The following is a 12,618-nucleotide window of genomic DNA, read 5'->3' as shown; positions in this document are numbered from 1 at the left end:
GTAATCCAGCCAGACGGCAGTATAAATAAGACAGCTGCCTTTCAGCAGCTGTGTCTCTCCAAACTGCAGCTCAGCGATCATAATTAAAACCCTCTGGAAATCCACTCTCCAGGGAACTGTGGTGGGTCACCTCTCCCAACGCCCTACCAACAAAAAAACGCTGCCTCTCTCCTCCTTGTTCCTCATTTGTCTTGTAAACAAGAAATTAAACTTCCATCTCTCGACCAAGTTGACTTGGGTAACATAAGTGCAGGTTCAGTGGGTCTTTCCTGCCCCTGTGGGAAGTGGGGGAAAAGGCGTGGGGTGTCCCTCCTCCCGGGAATCCCCCTCAGTTTCCAAACAGGTAAATGAGAATATTAGGAGAAGATAGACTCTCTGACCTACGTGGCAACAGGAAACCAACTGCTGGAGACGCTCAGGAAAGAAGAAGAGGTGGTATTGTGGAGAAGGAGCCCTTCCCAGGAAACGTACTTGGGAAATGGGATGGTCCCCTTTTTTATTTGCTTTAACCTCTTCTGCTGTCGATCCTCTCAAAGATGTTGAAGTCCTATCTCAGGCCTTCCACAGTCGGAGTCACCGAGACCCCCAACACTCCACGCCCACCCCACCCATGGCATCCACTTGGCCCCTCTGCCTTCCTGAATTGCCCTTCCTGGTGCTCCCATATTTCTGGAATCAGTTTGCTGGTCCCTGTGGGGGCCCAGGGGCAGATGCCCTTCAATAGAATTGTGTGTTCTCTCCCTTCCTGCCCCCACCCTGGCAGCATCTTAGGACAACAACTCCCAGGGCTACTCAGAACTGTCAGTTACAAGAAGAGCCTCATCTGGACCATTTAGACTTACCTTTAAGGACAGAGGAAGTCCTGCCCATGAAATATAAAGGTTTTCCCCCTCTCCCAGTCAGAACTAACCACAGAGAAACAGCTTCACTCCTCTTCTCCACTGTCCATCTCCCTGTACCTGGTCTCTCTTGCTTCTTAAGAGCTGAGGTCTGGGCAGAGCCATGAGGGAAGGGGGTCCTCTTACATAACTCATGCTGCCCCCCTTTAACCAGCCACAGCCTTGATGCAACAGCCTTGATGGGACAGTTGTCCCACACTGGGGCTATGTGAGGGCTACGTGAGGGCACCTCCATATGACAACTCTTTGGTGATCACTTAAGACAGTGGGAGTTGTCGGGCTCTGTGCTGACAGCTCAGAGCCTGGAGCCTGCTTCGGATTCTGTGTCTCCCTCTCTCTCTCTCTCTCTGTCTCTCTGTCTCTCTGTCTCTCTCTCTCTCTCTCTCTCTGTCTCTCTGTGTCTGTCTCTCTCTCTAAAATAAACATTTAAAAAAAGGTGGTGGGAGTAATCAGGTCATGTTGTTTTCAGCTTTGAGGCTTCAGTAGAAAACCTGAAATAACAGGAAAAATTTTGTATGTGATCCAGCTACATATTTGACTCCTCCCAATCCTTCAAAGTCCCAAACCAGCTCCTGACCTCTCCAAGACACTTTCTTCCCTGACAACTCTGGCCCTCACTGAGATCTCCTTTTCTGGAATATCCAATGCACTTAATGTCAGAACAACACATTCTGATGAGTAGATATATTCTGTCTCATGTTGGTCTCCTGTTGTTTCTCCATGTTGTTCCCAATAGCACGGCAGACTTTTTGAAGGCAGAAACTGTGCTTTATACTTATTTTGTATCCCCTATGGCTTTTACCTCTTTGCTGCCAACATAAAGGTGCTCGATGCATGTTTGAAGTGAGTTGAATTGAATTTTCAATCAGACACACACTGGAGAGAGAGCCTCGATGTGGCTAGGGGTGCAGTGCAGCAGCACAGAAGAGAGGTTGCACACAAAGTTTCTTTCGAAATTTGGGTATTGTAAGATTGAAGAAGGGCTTTTTAAAGGTAACATGTGCTGTCATTGCTGGCAGCTGGGTAATGTTGTTCATACATCTCTGGGAATAACGACATGGGCTTAAGATCCAGTGCAGCGGATCCATTTGCACAGGCAGCCGCTAGCATGAGCACCGTGAGAGGGGATGATGGAGGGAGTGAGGAGATGACTGCCTTTCTCACCTCTGCTCAAACCTTCCCACCCAGGTTTGGTGACTAGACCTGAGTGGCAGACACCCAGATGTGGCAGGAAATCCCAGTGGGACCAGGTGCCATGGGTCAGAGAGGCATGTCCCCCTCCTCTCCTCTCTCACATGCACACACGTGGAGGCATGCACATCCCCACAGAGCATCAGTAGGGACTTACCTGCCAAATGCAAGTAACCAATAGGGGCTGAGCTAGTTCCTCTCTTTCCTTACCTTCACACCCCTTCTCCACTGGAAGGGAGTGTCTTCCGGAAAGACTATAATACTGCTCAATCCCCTCCAAGTGCTCTTTTATCCTTCTAACTTCAACATGTCTACCTTGGATTACTGAAAGAAGACCCCAAGGTCTCAGACCCCACCAGCTAATGAATTCAGAAATACTTTCCAGTTAAGATGACTGGCACGACATCACTGGAGTCTCAGAGACTAGAGCAGGAGATGGAAAGCCACGGCATTCCCTTCCTTTCCTGTAGACCTATGGAAACTTTAAGGAGTGTGCAATCCTTGCTCCCAAAGCTGGTGGACTTAGGGTTCCTCAGCCCTGCGAGCATCTTATCACTTCCCTTGAATCTGGAAGATGGGACCAAGGCTCTTATCTGCATTTCCTCTGCTCATCTGCACTTCCATCCCTGCCAGATGACAACAGCCATGCTTTCTTGGACTTACTCGAGCAGGAGGTCCTCCTACCACAGCCAGCCAGGCTTCTCCCCCTCACCCTGCTCCCAAACTTCTCCAGCTCAAAAATTACCTTGGGGTGATAATAATATAAGACAAAATTGAAATTAATTTACTAGAGGTTGTGGGTCATTTAGATTCAACTAGTCATTTTTAGGTAGTACTCAAAACAGGTAGGGCCAAAGAGAAGGCACTGAGAACTTTCTTTACTACCCTTTGAGTCAGGTTAGCCTGGTCCAGTCCTATAAAGAAGGGCTCAAAAAGCTGGAAGCAGAGATAGTTGGGGCATATGAGTTGTATCTCTGCTTGGTCCTGTGGCTGATGGCAGTGTATTCCCAATGTAATGATTCTTTTTATGTGACAAGGAGCTGGAGAAAAGGATGCTGAGCAAAGGAGTCCATATATTCCCCATAACTCGAATTACTACAATGAATTGCCACATTACTCACCTTTGCACTGGACATTAATCACAAAAACAAAAAACTGCCGAGCCAGGGAGTTACAGAGGATGTGCTATTTCAGCCCTCACCCTGTGCCAAATGCACACAGCAGTGATGAAGTTCGTGGAGCTCCCCCTGCCCATCTGCTGCTAAACCATTAGCATCGAGGCTGGAGAGGCAAAGTCTCAGCAGAGACTGAGACAGAGCTGGGCTCCTCCTCACCTGAGAGGCCATCTGCCTGCAGAGGGCAATCCAGATCCTCCTCTGGCCCTTGTGCTTGCCATTCAACATGTCTCTATAGGCTCATGTCTGATTTTGCCAAACTCTGGAGAAGGAGAACCTGAAATATTAAAAACAGCCATACTGTTTAATATTATATATATGTGAGGAAAAAAGAAACAAAAATTATTTATTTTATGCCACAGAAAGAGGTAAATTATTAAGGTGAAAATGGAAATGACCAGGAGATAGATAAATATGATCTCATTTGTCTATGTATATGTTTTAACAAAATACACAATATTTTCCATCAGCTTGTGGAGACAATCTCAAAGGTGACTCTAAGTAGGCTTACAGAAGTAATGTGTCTAGAACAATTGAGTTTGGGGCTAGGATATTCCTTTAACATGACTTCTGGAATTGCTTCCCCTCCCCCAGGTGGGCATCAGGTCCAGGGTCCTGCATAAAGCAGGGAAACAGGGTCGCCTGGGTGGCTCCGTCAGTTAACCATCCATCTGTTGATTTTGGCTCAGGTCATGATCTCATGGTTCACGGGTTCAAGCCCTGCATTGAACTCTGTGCTGGAAGTGCAGAGACTACTTGAGATTCTCTCTCTCTCTCTCTCTCTCTCTCTCTCTCTCTGCCCCTCCCCCACTCATGCTCGCTTTCTCTCTAAGTAAGTATTTAAAAAAAATAATAAACCAGGGAAACAGGGGTAGGGGGCAAGGTTAGGAAGGTGGTCATCAGTCACCTGTCTACACTGGCTCCACAAGCCACCAGTGCTCTCCCTGTCATGGTCTCTTCAGCTCCAGTGTACTGTTATCTTGTGGGCAAGGGAAGTTTGCCCTGGATCCCTGCCCTGTGCTCCTGACACACCCTGCAGTCATTTTCTCTGGGTCTTTCCAAGCCCCTACTTCTCTGCTAGGGAACAGGGCTTGATTTCCCAGTGTTCTGGCACAAATAGTCCTCTGCTCTTCCTCCTTCACATCCTTCTTGATCCTAAAGAAAATCTTTCCCCCAGATAATATAAACTATCATATAAAGAAAGTACAAAGTAAAAAAAAAAAAATGTTAAGAATATTCCATTCCTACCCCCAATTAAAGGCAGACAATAGCATTTTGCTTTTCCTGAACCTAGATTGTCTTCAAAAACTAGTAAAATATAATAGACTTATCAAAAAAACTTTGACTTTTAATAGATGTCCAAATAACTTGTTCATGTTTGAAAATAAATACTTACACAGAGTAAAGTGTATTTTATATCAAACAAGTTTGAAGAGCCATGTACTATAGCATTCTGTAAAATAAGCAAGACAAAAAGCTGGTCTTGTTTTGTTTATTTTTTTAAAAAAACAAATACCTTTACATATATTAAGTATAATGAAAAATATGGTGCTATCAAGAAGAGAGCACTGAAACAGGCAGTAAATAATCTGAGTTCTGTTCCAGAATGGTCCACGTAGTTACTGTGTGAACTTGAGAAAATCACTTAGGCTCTCCTAGTACCACTTTCTTTATCTTTAAAATGGGTATCATCGGGGGGAGTGCCTCGGTGGCTCAGTTGGTTAGCATCTGACTTCAGCTCAGGTCATGCTCTCCTAGTTCACAAATTCAAGCCCTGCACCGGGCTCTGTGCTGACAGCTCAGAGCCTGGAGCCTGCTTCAGATTCTCTGTCTCTCTCTGTCTCTCTCTCTCTCTCAAAAATTAACATTTTTTTTAAGTGCTTATCATTGTGGGGTGCCTAGGTGGCTCAGTTGGTTAAGCATCTGACTTCCACTCAGGTCATGATCTCATGGTTTGTGAATTCAAGCCCTGTGTTGGGCTCTGTGCTGATAGCTCGGAGCCTGGAGCCTGCTTCGGATTCTGTGTCTCCTTCTCTCTCTGCCCCTTCCCTGTTCATTCTATTTCTCTTTCTCTCTCTCTCTCAAAAATAAATAAACATCAAAAAAATTTTTTTAATGGGTAGCATTGTTGAGAAATACAATTCCTCGGAAATAGATCAAATGAAGCCCCAGCCATCAGAGCATTCTGGGTGTTTCCCCAAAGTCGACACTGGCTCTTGGCAAGTCAGGGAGACTCACCCATGCTGTCTCACTTACTCCTTTTCACAGTCATTTCCACACATCACCTGAAGCTTCCCTCTCAGAATCTTGCACCTTATTGCCTCCACGTCTCCCCTCTAACAGAGGAAAACAATTTGGAAAACCTTCAGAGAAAGACATTCGTGACTTTAATGTGCTAATCCTTGCAGAAAAGTTAAGATTTTTAAAAACAAACATCCTCGAGAGAAGACAATGCTGAACCCAGGGACTGGGATCAAAAACTCCACGGCGCCCGACTATAGGGCTTTAAATTTGAACACAGCGATCTTCCTGGCATGGCTCAAATCATCCAAGTAGGTGGCTTAAATGTGAAATCATATGGAGCCCAGATTTTTTTTTCCTCACCAAAAAATCTCAGCTTCCAATTGAAGAGTAATTGAACAGAGTGACATCAGGCTTTGTCTCCCAACAAATGCAGCTATAGCAGCCAGCCTAACAGATGTGATTTACCAGCCTGTTTGACCAAAGCCATTATCATGGAAGATATTACTTACACGAAATACATTCTCTCTTAAAACAATAATCAGTATTAGACTCCTGTCACCTTCCCATTCAAACTGTGTAATACGCTGAGATGTGCTGGCTGATGAAATAAACGTAGAGGAGAAAGTCTTTGGAGCTTGTTTTAGTCCTGCCTTGCATGAGTAAGCTACAGAAGCCAGTAAGAGAGAAGGAAGGTATGGTCACTGGGAAGGTCATGAGGCAGGTCAGGGTTCACTTCCCTTTTTTTTCCCTGTCACCTCCACCCCTAGAATGTGTCCATCTGTCTGTGTGGTTACTGGCATAATAACTCACCAGTTATGCCACAAGGGAAGTCTTTGCAGTTGAGAAAGGCTTGCAGTTGAGACGTTCCATCTGAGTCATTTGAAAGACCAACACTAATCACAGAGATGCTGGGTCCCCATCATTGACCTCTGGGGCAGTGGGCAGAGGCTTCCAGTGTTGACCTCTTGGAGCAATTTGGTAGTAGAGCCAGAGAGGATGGAAGGTACAGAGAAAACCTTTTCTCAGAAGGAGAATTGACTTTGGGGAAACACCCAGAACGCTTTGATGGCTGGGACTTCATTTGATCTATTCCCAAGGAATTTTATTTCTCAACAATGATACCCATTTTAAAGATAAAGAAACTGGTGCTCAGAGAGCCCAGTTCACAAATTCACACAGTTTCATCCTCTCTGGCTCTACTAGGAAGGCAGGAGTCCAAGGGACTCCCAAAAGCCCATCCAAGGCCCTTCCTCTGAGTGTCTGTACCTCTGTACCCCTAGTGAGATAATGTTACCTATTCACTCTGGACACCTGCCCCTGACAGGGAGTGGGACTTAATGCAGTGTCCTACCCACTGTGGAGGAAAAAGGTCCTCGGAGCCGGAAGACTGAGCTGCGTACAAATGTCAAGTACCCTATTTTCTGGTCTGTGACCCTCGACAAGTTCCATAATTTCTTAGACCCTCTTGTGTGACTGTCCCTTGTGAAACGGAAGTAACATTGTGTGAGGGTTAAAGTGCCAGACTAATGGTTAAGTGATTACTAAATTCACCCAACAAATATGTATTGACTGATAATTGCAGTTGGCACCTGGCATTCTGCATTTCTATGCTATCTTTATTTGCCAAAATAGTGGTATTTTGTTGGTATAAAACCATAAACTTTAATTTTTTAAGTTAAAAAAAACTTTAACCTGAAATATATCTGAAAAGTGATATAAGGCATTAAAGTCTTAATTTGAATAATCCAGAAAGCATTTTTCTCTCCCTCAGTAAGTGGAAGAAAATGACAATAAACAAAGCAAAGATTCTATTGCAAGAGTCCCACTCTGGATCAAAGACTTTCTGTGTAAATGAAATATGCACATGGAGGTGTTAAAATTAATACAGGTACCTCTGTGGTGGAAGCTCTATCTGTACACAATGAAATAAAGAAAATAAGAACAAATCAGTGTATTCTTCTTTGAAATAAAACCTTCAGCTTGGTAGGAATTCAAAGATTGCATTTCCTGAACAGGAACAGTTCAAAAAGACCCCAACATGTTTAAAAAGAACTCAACATGAAGGGGCGCCTGGGTGGCGCAGTCGGTTAAGCGTCCGACTTCAGCCAGGTCACGATCTCGCGGTCCGTGAGTTCCAGCCCCGCGTCAGGCTCTGGGCTGATGGCTCGGAGCCTGGAGCCTGTTTCCGATTCTGTGTCTCCCTCTCTCTCTGCCCCTCCCCCGGTCATGCTCTGTCTCTCTCTGTCCCAAAAATAAATAAAAAACGTTGGAAAAAAAAATTAAAAAAAAAAAAAAGAACTCAACATGTTGAAGACGAAGCAGTCAGAAGAAAATATTAGGGGTTAACTTATGACCATCTCCTCTGTACCCATCTAATAGGATCTCAAAAAAGCCGGTTTCATCAGCTGCAAAATTTTGCGCAAAACTCACTTGTCAATGACTCAAAGATGACAAAATTATTACACACTGTTATTTTCTTTTCCATTATGGATATTACCTAGCATTGGCACAATTAGGCATCTTAAGAGATCTTTTGGTGAAGTTTATTTTAAAAAAAAATAGTCATTCTAGGACACCAGGATTACCAATGAAGAGAGAAAAGGAAAGAGAAAATGCTGAATCACCTTGGCAATCAGAACTAGAGATGATCATCTGGTGGGTGGTTTTCAAACATTTGGATTTGGATTTGAATTTATTTCTCCCCTCAGGAGAGTGACTCGGGATATATAACGAAATGTTTGGGTAGTTTAAGGAGAAAGCAGCAGAGAGGAATGTAGATGATCTGGTGAGGAGCATGAAGCAGGGACAGGAGGAAATCAGAGTCATGACAAAAGGAATCTTTAAATTAGTCTTACTAAAGCTGTTGATTATTTTTCCTGGTTTGTAACAAATGCAACTAAAAAACCAACCAAACAAACGAAAAGCAGCAACAATATTAACAAGGGGCATGCAACATCAAACCAGATGGGCTTCAGCCCATTCCTAACCCTGCAGGAAGGTGTCCCACTTTCCCCCACGAAATACTTGTAAAACAGCAAAGAAACAGAAGGACTAATTATAGGAAGATTTGTCAGAATTAAAGAAAAATATAAAGAATTTTAAACACATATCTATTTCTTTCCAGCAGTGACAGTAACATCAATGAGATCTGTGAGTGCTTCCCAGATCATTTGCCAAATAAAGATGGAGAATTTGCTTTTGTTACTAAAAAAGAGTGATTTTAAATTAACCTATTATAGTGGAGATGTAAGTATTTCTACAACACTTATTTTCTTTAACTCTTTAAACATTAATCTTTTTAAAACTTGCAATTCTAGAGTAGTCATTACCTTAGACACTTGTTATTTTGTAGGAAGAAATTTAAACACCTCAAAATATCATCAACTCTAAATTTGATCATATCTAAATTCATGGGACTCAATACCAGAAATCTTTTTTAATAAATGTAATTCCAAAACACTTTACTGATATCGTGGGATTACAGTTGTTCTTACACCCCACCACTACAAGGAGATATATTGCAATTCAAACCTCTATAAGCAAAAGTTTCTTTTATCATTCATTCAGTAAGCAAATATCTATTGAGTGCCTACTATGTGACAGGGCCTTCTTGGGGTTTACATTTTACCTGGAGAAAGAGACAATAACAAGTCAGGGATTAAATATAAAGTATGTGTATCAAATGACAGTAAATTCAAATTCAAATTCTTTCCTCAAATGAAGGAAAGAAATGGTGTAAGTTTCTTGTTTTTAATAGGATGATCATGGGAAGGAAGACATCATTCACAAAGTGACATTTAAGCAGAGGTCTAAAGGAGATGAATGAGCAAGACATGAAAAACATCTAGTGAAATTACATTTCTGTAAGTGCAAAGGCCCTGAGACAGAGTGGGCTGGATTTGTTTCAGGAAGCCAGTGTGCCTGGGAAAGAGTGCAGTGGACATAGACAAGCACTACCCAAAGGGTCAGCAGACAGCCTCAAGCTGTGTCTAGGCTGCAGAGAGCCACCTTCCACCAGGTCCCACCCTTCTCAGAACAGCATTCAGCTGATGAGGCAGGAATAGAGGTGCAGTCTTTGAGGCCTTACAAGGGGCGACTGTGGCAGGTCACATGTGCCTCCAAGTTCCTTGTAGGCAGTCTGGAGTCTTACCAGGCTGCTTCACTTTGACCTATTTCTCTTTGGCCCATCCTGCTTCATCCCACTTCTGTCCATGGGTGTTAAGTCCTCATAAATATGAAGCCCCACCAATCCTGTCTCCAGTGTCTTCTTCTGGAAAACTCAGCTTGCCACAAGAGTGAGCCAGGAAGAGGATAGTTGGATGGAAGGTCAGAAAGCTATCTGGGACCTCGACTGTGGCTTTTACTACAATAAGAGCTCTGGAAATTTTGTAGCAGTGAGATAGCTTGCTTTGTCATTAATAGAATGGAGAAGGGTGAGGGCAAAAGCAGGATGGAGAGAGCACAATCCAGGTGACAGATGAAGGTTTGTACCAGGGAGTAGTGATGTGGAGGGGGCTTGGGAGAAGTGGTAGGACTCTGGATATGTTTTGAAGAAAGAGCCTTCAGAACTTACCGCTGAATTGGATGTGGGTGAAAGGAAAAAGAAAAGTTATGGATGACTCCTCTGTTTTGGACTGAGTGACTGGAGGAAAAGAGTTGCATGTTTGCAGAGAAGATCAGAAGTTCAGTTTCAGACTTGTGGCACTAGACACTTTGTAGACATCCAGGGCAAGATGCCAAGGAGACGGTGGAATTTGAGAGTCTGGACTTCTACAAGAAGTCCAAAATAGAGATATAAATTTAGGATCATCAGCATATGAATATGAAAGCCATGAATTGGAGAGAGAGTGAATGTAAATGAGAAGAAAAGACATCCAAGGACCAAACCCTGGACTTTCATTACATTTCCATCCAACATTGACAGATCGACCAAATGCCCAAAGCACATGAGCAAACATGTGAACTAGGAAAGGTAAAGAGGAAACACACCAAGACAAAAGGGATTGCAGGTCCTCATCCTGTTTACTAAACAAGGAAATTCAGGTTCACAGGTGATACAACTCTACCTGATGCTGGGAAGCAAAGAGCAGCATATGAAACAACACACCTCTGACTATGGAGCCGAGGCATTTTCCTTAAAACAGCCTGCCCAGAATGGGTCCCCTAATCTTCATTAACGCAACCTTTATCAATCAAGTCAAAGCTTAATTTTTCTTGTCACTAGTAAAACTCAAGTTGTAGATCACCTAGAATTATGACTTTTACTATTAATGAGCAAGTAGAAAGTGTGAAGAAAGTATGAAGAAAAGTAACCACAGAGCTCTAAAAATCTATTCTCGGAACACCTGGATGGCTCAGTCGGTTAAGCGACCGACTTCAACTCAAGTCATGATCTCATGGTTTGTGGATTTGAGCATAGCTCGGGCTCTGTGCTGACAGTTGGGAGCCTGAAGCCTGCTTTGGATTCTGTGTCTGCCTCTCTCTCTGCCTCTCCCTCCTCTCTCTCTCTCTCTCTCTCTCTCTCAAAAATAAATAATAAAGCATTTAAAAAATAAAAACCTATTCTCATTGAAAGAGAATAGTGTGAATCATAATGCACATACAAGTTTTTTAATGTTTATTTTGAGAGACAGAGAGAGAGCATGAATCCATGTAAGTTTTTAATAGAAATCTTTCTCTTCTCTTTCTATACCTACATTGGAAGGACAGATAAAAGCCAGGTATAAAGGCAGATGCAAAAAAAAAAAAATAGTAAGCTTCTTTAGTTGAGTGCTTCTCAAACTTACTGTGCAACTGAATTACATAGAATCTTGTTAAACTGCAGATTGATTCAATAGGATCTGGAGTAGGGTCTAAATTTCCGCATTTTTAACAAGTTCCCAGGTGTGCTGCTGCAGCCTCTGGTCCACAAACCACACCTCCAGGAGCAATGCTTCGGTTAACATTATCTGATAAGAGGGTAAATTGACCATGTGGTAGAGGAAAAACCCCTGCAGACACCAGCTCATCAGGAGATCTTACATATTGGTTCACATTCACAGAGAGTGAAGATTTTGATTATAAGCAGAAAGATTCCAAGTGAATAATACCTGTACAAACCTGAGAAAACCAGAGTGAGAAATCATAAAATTTTACAGAAGAAAAGATCAAGCAATGATTGGAAACAATAAGTCATTCTGTTAAAATTGTACCAAATTATGCAGAAGTCTTCTATATTTCTTTAAATTTTACAATCTAATTTAATCTATACGTTCTATTTAAAATACATTCTGTTTATAAAGGTAATGTTTATACGAATGTTTTCATAGTGTACTTCAGTATTTGGGGTTATTTTTAGAAGAATAATTGGGTGGGGATGCTTTTCCTATTTTCTTTGCTTCAGTAGTCTCAACAGTTCTCAATCCTGACTGCACATCATACTCTGGAGAGCATTAAAATTGCTGATTCCCAGGCAGGTCCCACCCCTAGGAAATACGGTTTCCTAACTCTGAGGATGGGCTGTGGGCATCCATGAATTTTAAAGTTCCACAGGTGATTGTAATGTGCAGCCCGAGTGAGAACTGTTGAATTTAACCAAACCCAAAAGAACTTGTGGGCTTCTTAAGACGATAACCCAGGAAACGCCACACACACGGTGGCAGAGTATCAGCAGGAAACAACTTCTGGAGACTAACCTTGCACACCTGAACTTACAAAGTTATAGCAAACATCATAAAGGATTAAGCAAATCCTTTGATCTCAAAAACTTCTGAAAATCTAGTCACTTCTCTTTCCTCTTTCCATTTTTCCAAATCAAAGGCTTCAGACAGATTATCTTTAAGCAGGTTTCAAAAGACTCCCACTGAAATTGAAATGTTGGTAGTTTCCAGCAGATATCAGAATGAAACCGATATGAAGAACTATTCCTGAAGTGTCAGAATTACTTATTGATCCTATGATGCTTCAAATTATACAGGACAAGGAAAAGATGAAGGAAGGAAGGAAGGAAGGAAGGAAGGAAGGAAGGAGTAAGCTCCTTTAAGAGAACATTTCATTTTTTTTCTGTTGAGCTGATTTTATTTTATTTATTTTTTTTTTTAATTTTTTTTTCAACATTTTTTATTTATTTT

The 12,618-nt window shown here is 42.4% G+C and overlaps 1 long non-coding RNA gene across 2 annotated transcripts in view; it reads right to left on the bottom strand.

The window, feature by feature from the left end:
• LOC131503792 (uncharacterized) overlaps window positions 1-12,618 on the bottom strand; it is a 101,333-nt gene that overhangs the window by 16,048 nt on the left and 72,667 nt on the right. For both annotated transcript variants that reach the window (XR_009257607.1, XR_009257608.1), the window contains one exon: window positions 3,425-3,542. This is a non-coding gene — a long non-coding RNA (uncharacterized LOC131503792). The remainder of the gene's footprint in view (window positions 1-3,424; window positions 3,543-12,618) is intronic.

Source organism: Neofelis nebulosa, chromosome 2 (assembly GCF_028018385.1).
Source record: "Neofelis nebulosa isolate mNeoNeb1 chromosome 2, mNeoNeb1.pri, whole genome shotgun sequence".
Lineage (NCBI taxonomy): Eukaryota > Metazoa > Chordata > Mammalia > Carnivora > Felidae > Neofelis > Neofelis nebulosa.
Note: the sequence above shows the minus strand (reverse complement) of the source record. Positions and strands in the feature narration are given on the sequence as shown.